This window comes from Prionailurus bengalensis, chromosome X, assembly GCF_016509475.1.
Source record: "Prionailurus bengalensis isolate Pbe53 chromosome X, Fcat_Pben_1.1_paternal_pri, whole genome shotgun sequence".
Taxonomy (NCBI): domain Eukaryota; kingdom Metazoa; phylum Chordata; class Mammalia; order Carnivora; family Felidae; genus Prionailurus; species Prionailurus bengalensis.
The window spans coordinates 91233319-91239445 of record NC_057361.1 but is presented as its reverse complement, the minus strand read 5'-3'; the positions used below and the strand labels follow the sequence as shown (position 1 = coordinate 91239445).

The following is a 6127-nucleotide window of genomic DNA, read 5'->3' as shown; positions in this document are numbered from 1 at the left end:
GGGGGGGGGGGGGGGAGGTGTCTAAGTTCACGGGCCTGATGTAACACTTGTGTTTCTTCATAGCCTGCACGTGGCACGTGGAACATCCAAAATGCGAAGGAGTAGAGAGGACGAGTGGGCCACCGGATGCCTATGTTTGGAATGAAGAAGTTACAAAACCAGGGGGCTTTGGAACCAGAAACAAATCACCAGGGCTATGGATTTAACAACAGGTGCAACCAATGAAGTCCCTAAAAGACCAGAAGAGACCCACTGCACTTCAGCAGACATTAGCACAGGGGAGTAGGGACTGTTCCAGACCAGCCACTCCATAGCAGAAAATAGCATGGATCCAAGGCTCTATTCTCCTCAACCCCACTGCTTCCAGACACCGTGTTTTGTAAGAGGAGGAAAAATGAGGTTAAAATATGCAAGACTCAGCATTTTATCCAGAGGCAGAGTCTTTCAACTGACACAATGAATTGTGTGTCTGTACTTCCAACCCCCTACCCAGCAGGATGGGAAGCTCCTGGGGGTAGTTTAGTTCAGTTCTAGAGAACATTTTTGCACATCTGAGTTGCCGGGTATACATTCCAACTCTGCTGTATGTGTTTTGGCACCATGATATAGAAGTCAGTTCAGAGTCAAGAAGAGGACAAAGAGAGAAGCGTTCGGTTCCAGGAGGTTGTGGGTGGTGGGATAGGTGGGTGAGGAAAGGCTGCGCTGAGGAGGCAATGCTTGAGCTGTGCCTTGAAAGCTGAGCAGGTTTTCCAGAGGCACTAGTTAGGCACTTCACTTACAAACTCAAAATCTTGGTGGAGAAAGCAACAGTCTATGAGGTGTGATTCGAAGGGTACCAGGAAAAAATGTCCAATGCCCCCTAGAAAGCTCCTAGAATACCACTATTAAAGATCTATGCCTCTGGCCTTCAGTGTCTTCTAAACCAGCATTTTTCCAGCTGTAATATGCTGATGAATCACCCGTGGATGTCCTTAAGGTACAGACTGTGATGCTGTAGGCCAGTAGTGGGGCTGGAGATCCTGTATTTTTAACATGCTCCCAGGGGATGCTGGTGTTGTTGCTCTACGGACCACACTTCGCTTTTTCTTTTTAAATATGGAACACTCCGCAAATTTCCGTGTCATCCTTGTGCAGGGGTCATGCTAATCTTCTCTGTATCAAGTTTAGTACATGTGCCGCCAGAGCGAGCAGCGGACCACACTCTGAGTAGCAAGTCTCTAGCTAATGATAGCTAACATTTATCCTGTCCTTTTTACATGACAGGCATCGTACAAAGCCCTTCGTGTACTATCACTGCATCTAATCCTCATGGCAACCTTATGAGGGAATTGAGAGTTTCCTGTAGGTTGAAAATTACTGAAGTCTCGAATTCAGAGAATTCTCACTCATTGGCCCAAGGCCACTGCTGTGATGAAACTGGAAATTGTATGCAGGCTGCCTCATCCTAGACCCTAACTTGTGAGCCTGTTCGACTCTATTCTCTCCCGGAAGGAGTAACACCTTAAGATGACAGTTTTAGTTCTGTTTTTTTGTATTTTTTTAAGAAACGGGACCTTTTCATAGCAGACAGTATGTATAACAGATACAAATGTAATTTATCTGTTTAGCAAACTGGGGACTCCAAAGCCCACTTGCCCACTCATGTTCCACAGCAGCCCCCAGAGCATCACTTCAGAACCCTCAAATTTTGGTAAACTCAGTGTGCAACCCAGTGCCTAGAGATGTTATAAGTTACTCTTTCTGGTGAGGTGAGTAGACAGTCGACGGAGAACAAACTCAGCATCTGAATGGACGCTCAATCAGGGGTGCTGGAAACAGAGGAGGGGCCAAAAGGAAAGATAGCAGCTGACAAACCCAGCTACTGCTGACATTCCTGTTTTCTCAGAGCTAGTTCTATCTTCGTACCATCTTCCCTGAGGTCTGTCTGGGTTTACCTGGTTTCTCTCAGCTTCTCCCCACCATTAGCTTGTGCTTCTGCCCTCAAGAGCAGAAATGGCCTTCTGGTTTGCTCCTCACAGCCTTTCAGTTAGATGCTCCCTCAATGCCCTGACAACCAGGGCTTGTGCCTTCCTGGGCCAGGCTTTAAAAGTATTTAGTTCCATGGCTTTAAAACATTGCTCTGTGTAACCTGGAGCTCCTCCAGACCCTTCCATCACTGTACTTGGCAAGGGGGGTGAAAGTATGAAGAAAGAGCAGAGTTGGTTAGCAGGGTAAAATAACTTTTCCATCACAGAAGAAGAAAGTCTGAGAGCCTAAGGAGTTGAGAGTTCCAATGCTGATTTTTTTTCCTGATGCAAACCATCCTGGTATGGGCATTCTGAGTCCTCCTCTGCTGACCGTGCCTGAGTAATGCTCTGACTCTTAGATTCTGACATGGGCTGTGAAATGCTTCCCACTGCTTGCCTGAACCTGGTAATCTCTCCTCCTGGAGCCAGGGGAAACTTTCTGCCATGAGTCTCAACGAATTCTGGAAATAGATACCAGGTAACTATTTCAAACACATTTCAAACCAGGGCACCTGGGTGGCTCAGTCGGTTAAGGGTCTGACTTCAGCTCGGGTCATGATCTTGCGGTTTGTGAGTTCAAGCCCTACGTCGGGCTCTGGGCTGACAGCTCAGAGCCTGGAACTTGCTTCAGATTCTGTGTCTCCCTCTCTCTACCCCTCCCCAGCTTGCTTTCTCTCTTTCTCTCTCTCTCAAAAATAAATAAACATTAAAAAATAAAAAAAACCCACATTTCAACCCTAGGATTGCCTCTGATCATGCTGTAGTCTCTTCCATCCAGCTACCTGCTCAAGTGTCAACTCCTGACATTAGAGTAGGCAGTTAGGTTCTAACAGAATACCTGGAGGACAGCAAAAAGGAAGTCATGGCCAAGTATCAGGAAAGTCAGAGGCCTCTTTTGGCAGCCCTATACAAGAAGCTGGGTGAAACCAAGATGGTGGGCGCTATGATAGGAAACCATTGACCAAATGAGGAAGAAAAGGCCGGAAACCATGCTTACAAGAAATCTTCACTCCAAGTAAAGAATATTCCACCCCCTAGCTAACAACTGTCAATAAAAGATAGAAACCCAAACCCCAGGGCATGCAGTTCACTCGCTCTCACTCTCTTGAACTCGCCTGCTTTCAGATATCGAGAGTATACTTTCATTTTAATAAACTTCCCCACTTGTATTGCTCATCCACTGTGTTGTGTCTGTCCTTGAACTCTTTCTCTTGATGAGACTAAGAACCTTCAGGGATGTCTTTAGGACAGGCTGGTTCGAGGCCCTAGAGCCCAGGGTCTCCCCAGGCCACCCTGCAACACTGAGAGAAGCCTTCCCTGACCATCCCACCTAAAGAAGCACTCCCATGCCCTGCTTTGTGCTCTTCATAGCACTTATCATTGCCCGGCTTTAGGTTATTTATTTATCACCTCCCTCTTCACTATAATGTAAGCTCCAGTTCACTATTATTACTCGCAGAACTTAGAGCATTGCTTGGGACATAATAGGTGCTCAACAAATATTTGTTCAATGAATGGACGGATGGATGCATGAATCTAATTCATAATGAACCACAGACTTAGAACTTCTGTAGAGCTTCTCTTTTCACAAGAGGGCACATAAGTTTGTTTGCACATTCCCTGGAACATTGTAGTGGCTCAATAATGGACTGAATGAAAGAGAGATGGCTATGGGAAAGATGTGGCTTAGACCAATGATTCGTGTTATGTGTGAGGGCATTGTGGACAATCCCCACGCACACAAACCAGGGTAAAGCACTTTTAACATTATAAATACGGGGTTCCAATTTTAAAATTACTTACAAATTTTGGAAAATTACAAACAGAAAATAGGAAAATGAAAGATTGTTTTCATGATACGAAATACAAAAAGAACATGAGCTTTTTGTTTCTTGTGTAGGAGCTAAAAGGAGGCCACCCCAAAATGGGCCACATTGGCAAGAACACTATATTGAGTTAAAAGTAATCAAAACGTGACCTATGCATGAAAAGCTCTCTTCCTTGTCTTCAACTGCCTAAATTCACGTTAGAAAGGAAAGCCTATGCTAGGAAGAGAGTTATTAACAGACTCCCCTTTACCTAAGAAACTTACCTGCATAATAGGGCAACCTTTGTTTTTCAAGACCTCTCCTCTCACCTTCCTCCCCTTTGTATCCTCAGACCCTATCCCTCTCCTTAGCTCATATAAGCTTCCTATTGCCTCATTGCCTTTGGACTTTCATGTCTTTGTGGATTCCCCAGAAGTACACCATTAAATTTGATTCTCTCCTGTTAATCTTTCTCATATCAATTTGATTCTTAGTCCATTTAGAAGTACCCGGAAGGGCAGAAGATCTTCCTTCTTGACACTTGAAAGGTCAGCATAGACTTACAATGGTTGCAGGCAACTCCCGAGTGACAGTCCCTAGGGAACCTCTCTCTTGAAAATTCTGTGATTCTAAGCCTGGGCACATCCCACGGCACATGATCCTGCTGTACAATATCTCCTTTCCTAAGAAGTGCCTCTCACGAAAGAAACTGCTGCTCAGATTATTTACCCCATCATAAAAAAAAAAAAAAAGAAAAGAAAAGCCATGGAAATTACCAGACCACAACTGAGCTGCGGTCAAAGCAGTCTTGAATGAGCATTAACAAGAAGAGGGTGCCATGAAACAAAGGCGAATTTTCCCTTTCCTTCCCTCCCCCCGTGCTGATCACATTCTATTTTTCAAGACAATGGCAGCTATCCAGCTGGCATTTAATTTATGCAAATCCACAGCAGCCCATAGGTGGAACTGACACAGCAAGGGGCCACAGAAGGCAGACCTTGATGTTCTAATTGAGATTCTGTCCCCGGATGGCTGTGGAGAATGTAAAGTATCTCATATACAATCTGGGCTGCATCCATTAGTGTCCAAATTCACTGCCAGGTGAAGCCGATCAGGCACTGGCAGACTTTGACATTTTAAAATGACTGTTTAAAATGACACAAATAATACCTGCTCGTTGAGAACAAAATGAGTAGAATATAAATAGCCAGGAGGGCATAAAAATGATCAACAGCCCAGGGAAAGCTAATGTTAACATATTGATATTCCAGACCTTTTCTCCAAACGTGAACATACACATATTTTTTCAAAAAAGGCATTATAATGTACAATTTTATGGCCTGAGTTTTTTCACGTAGCAATACATTGTAAAGATTATTCCTTGTCAAGGAGGTCTACGTTATTTATGGCTTCCAGGTTTCAGGATATAAACATAGTTGCAGCGAATGTACTTGTAATTTAATATGTGATTATTTATTTAAGATAATTATCTAAAAGTGGGATTTCAGTGTATGTACCTTTTAAGAGTTACGATATTATCTCTTCCCTGACAACATTTGGTATTATCATATAATAGTTATTATTACTACTACTACCACTGTTATACAAGCAGCAAACACTTATTTAGACCTTACTATATGCCAGAAACCGTTCTAAGCATTTTATGCATTTTCACCCATTTTAATCCTCTGTACAAGTCTATGTGACAGGTATTATGATGCCCATTTTACAGATTGGGAAGCTGAGGTAAAGAAAAAGTAACTTGACTAAAGCTAGCAAGTGGCAAGGTCCAATATAGAGCTCAGAAAGACAGTCGCCTATAATCTTAACCACCACACGGACTTTGTCAATTTGACCAAAGCAAACAATCGACCTTAAGATTTTAAGTTCTAGCCCACAGCTGGAGTTATAAGTATTTCCCAATGTTTTCTAAATCTGTCCTCACCGTTTCATTCATCAAAGCAAGTGTGTTATCCCAGGAGTCTGCCAGTTATTTCTTACCTGAAAAATCTAAAATATCGCATGTAACTGTTAATTTTTTAAAACAAAAGTACAGCTGGAGACCGTTTTGAAAGTGAGCCATTGCTTCTGCTTTGGCACCAGTGACAGCCGATGACAACCCAGTGGAAGTGCATTCCTACTTGGACAATGCTCCACTTATCTACCAAAAAAGCCCGCCCCCCCACCCCCCACCCCGTGTCACCAAGTTCCACCTAAACCTCTCAACTAACTTTGCATTACATTTTAATTGCAAATATTTGCGAGCAGGTTGCCACTGAGAATTCAGTAGGGCTGAGGTGATTCTGTTCCCTG

General features: G+C 43.6%; 1 non-coding gene across 1 annotated transcript; it reads right to left on the bottom strand.

Annotated features, from left to right (window-relative positions):
• Positions 1–1089: 1089 nt before the first annotated feature.
• LOC122478084 lies at positions 1090–1192 on the bottom strand. Its single transcript, XR_006295848.1, has one exon. It is a non-coding gene; the product is annotated as a U6 spliceosomal RNA (small nuclear RNA).
• Positions 1193–6127: the final 4935 nt, after the last annotated feature.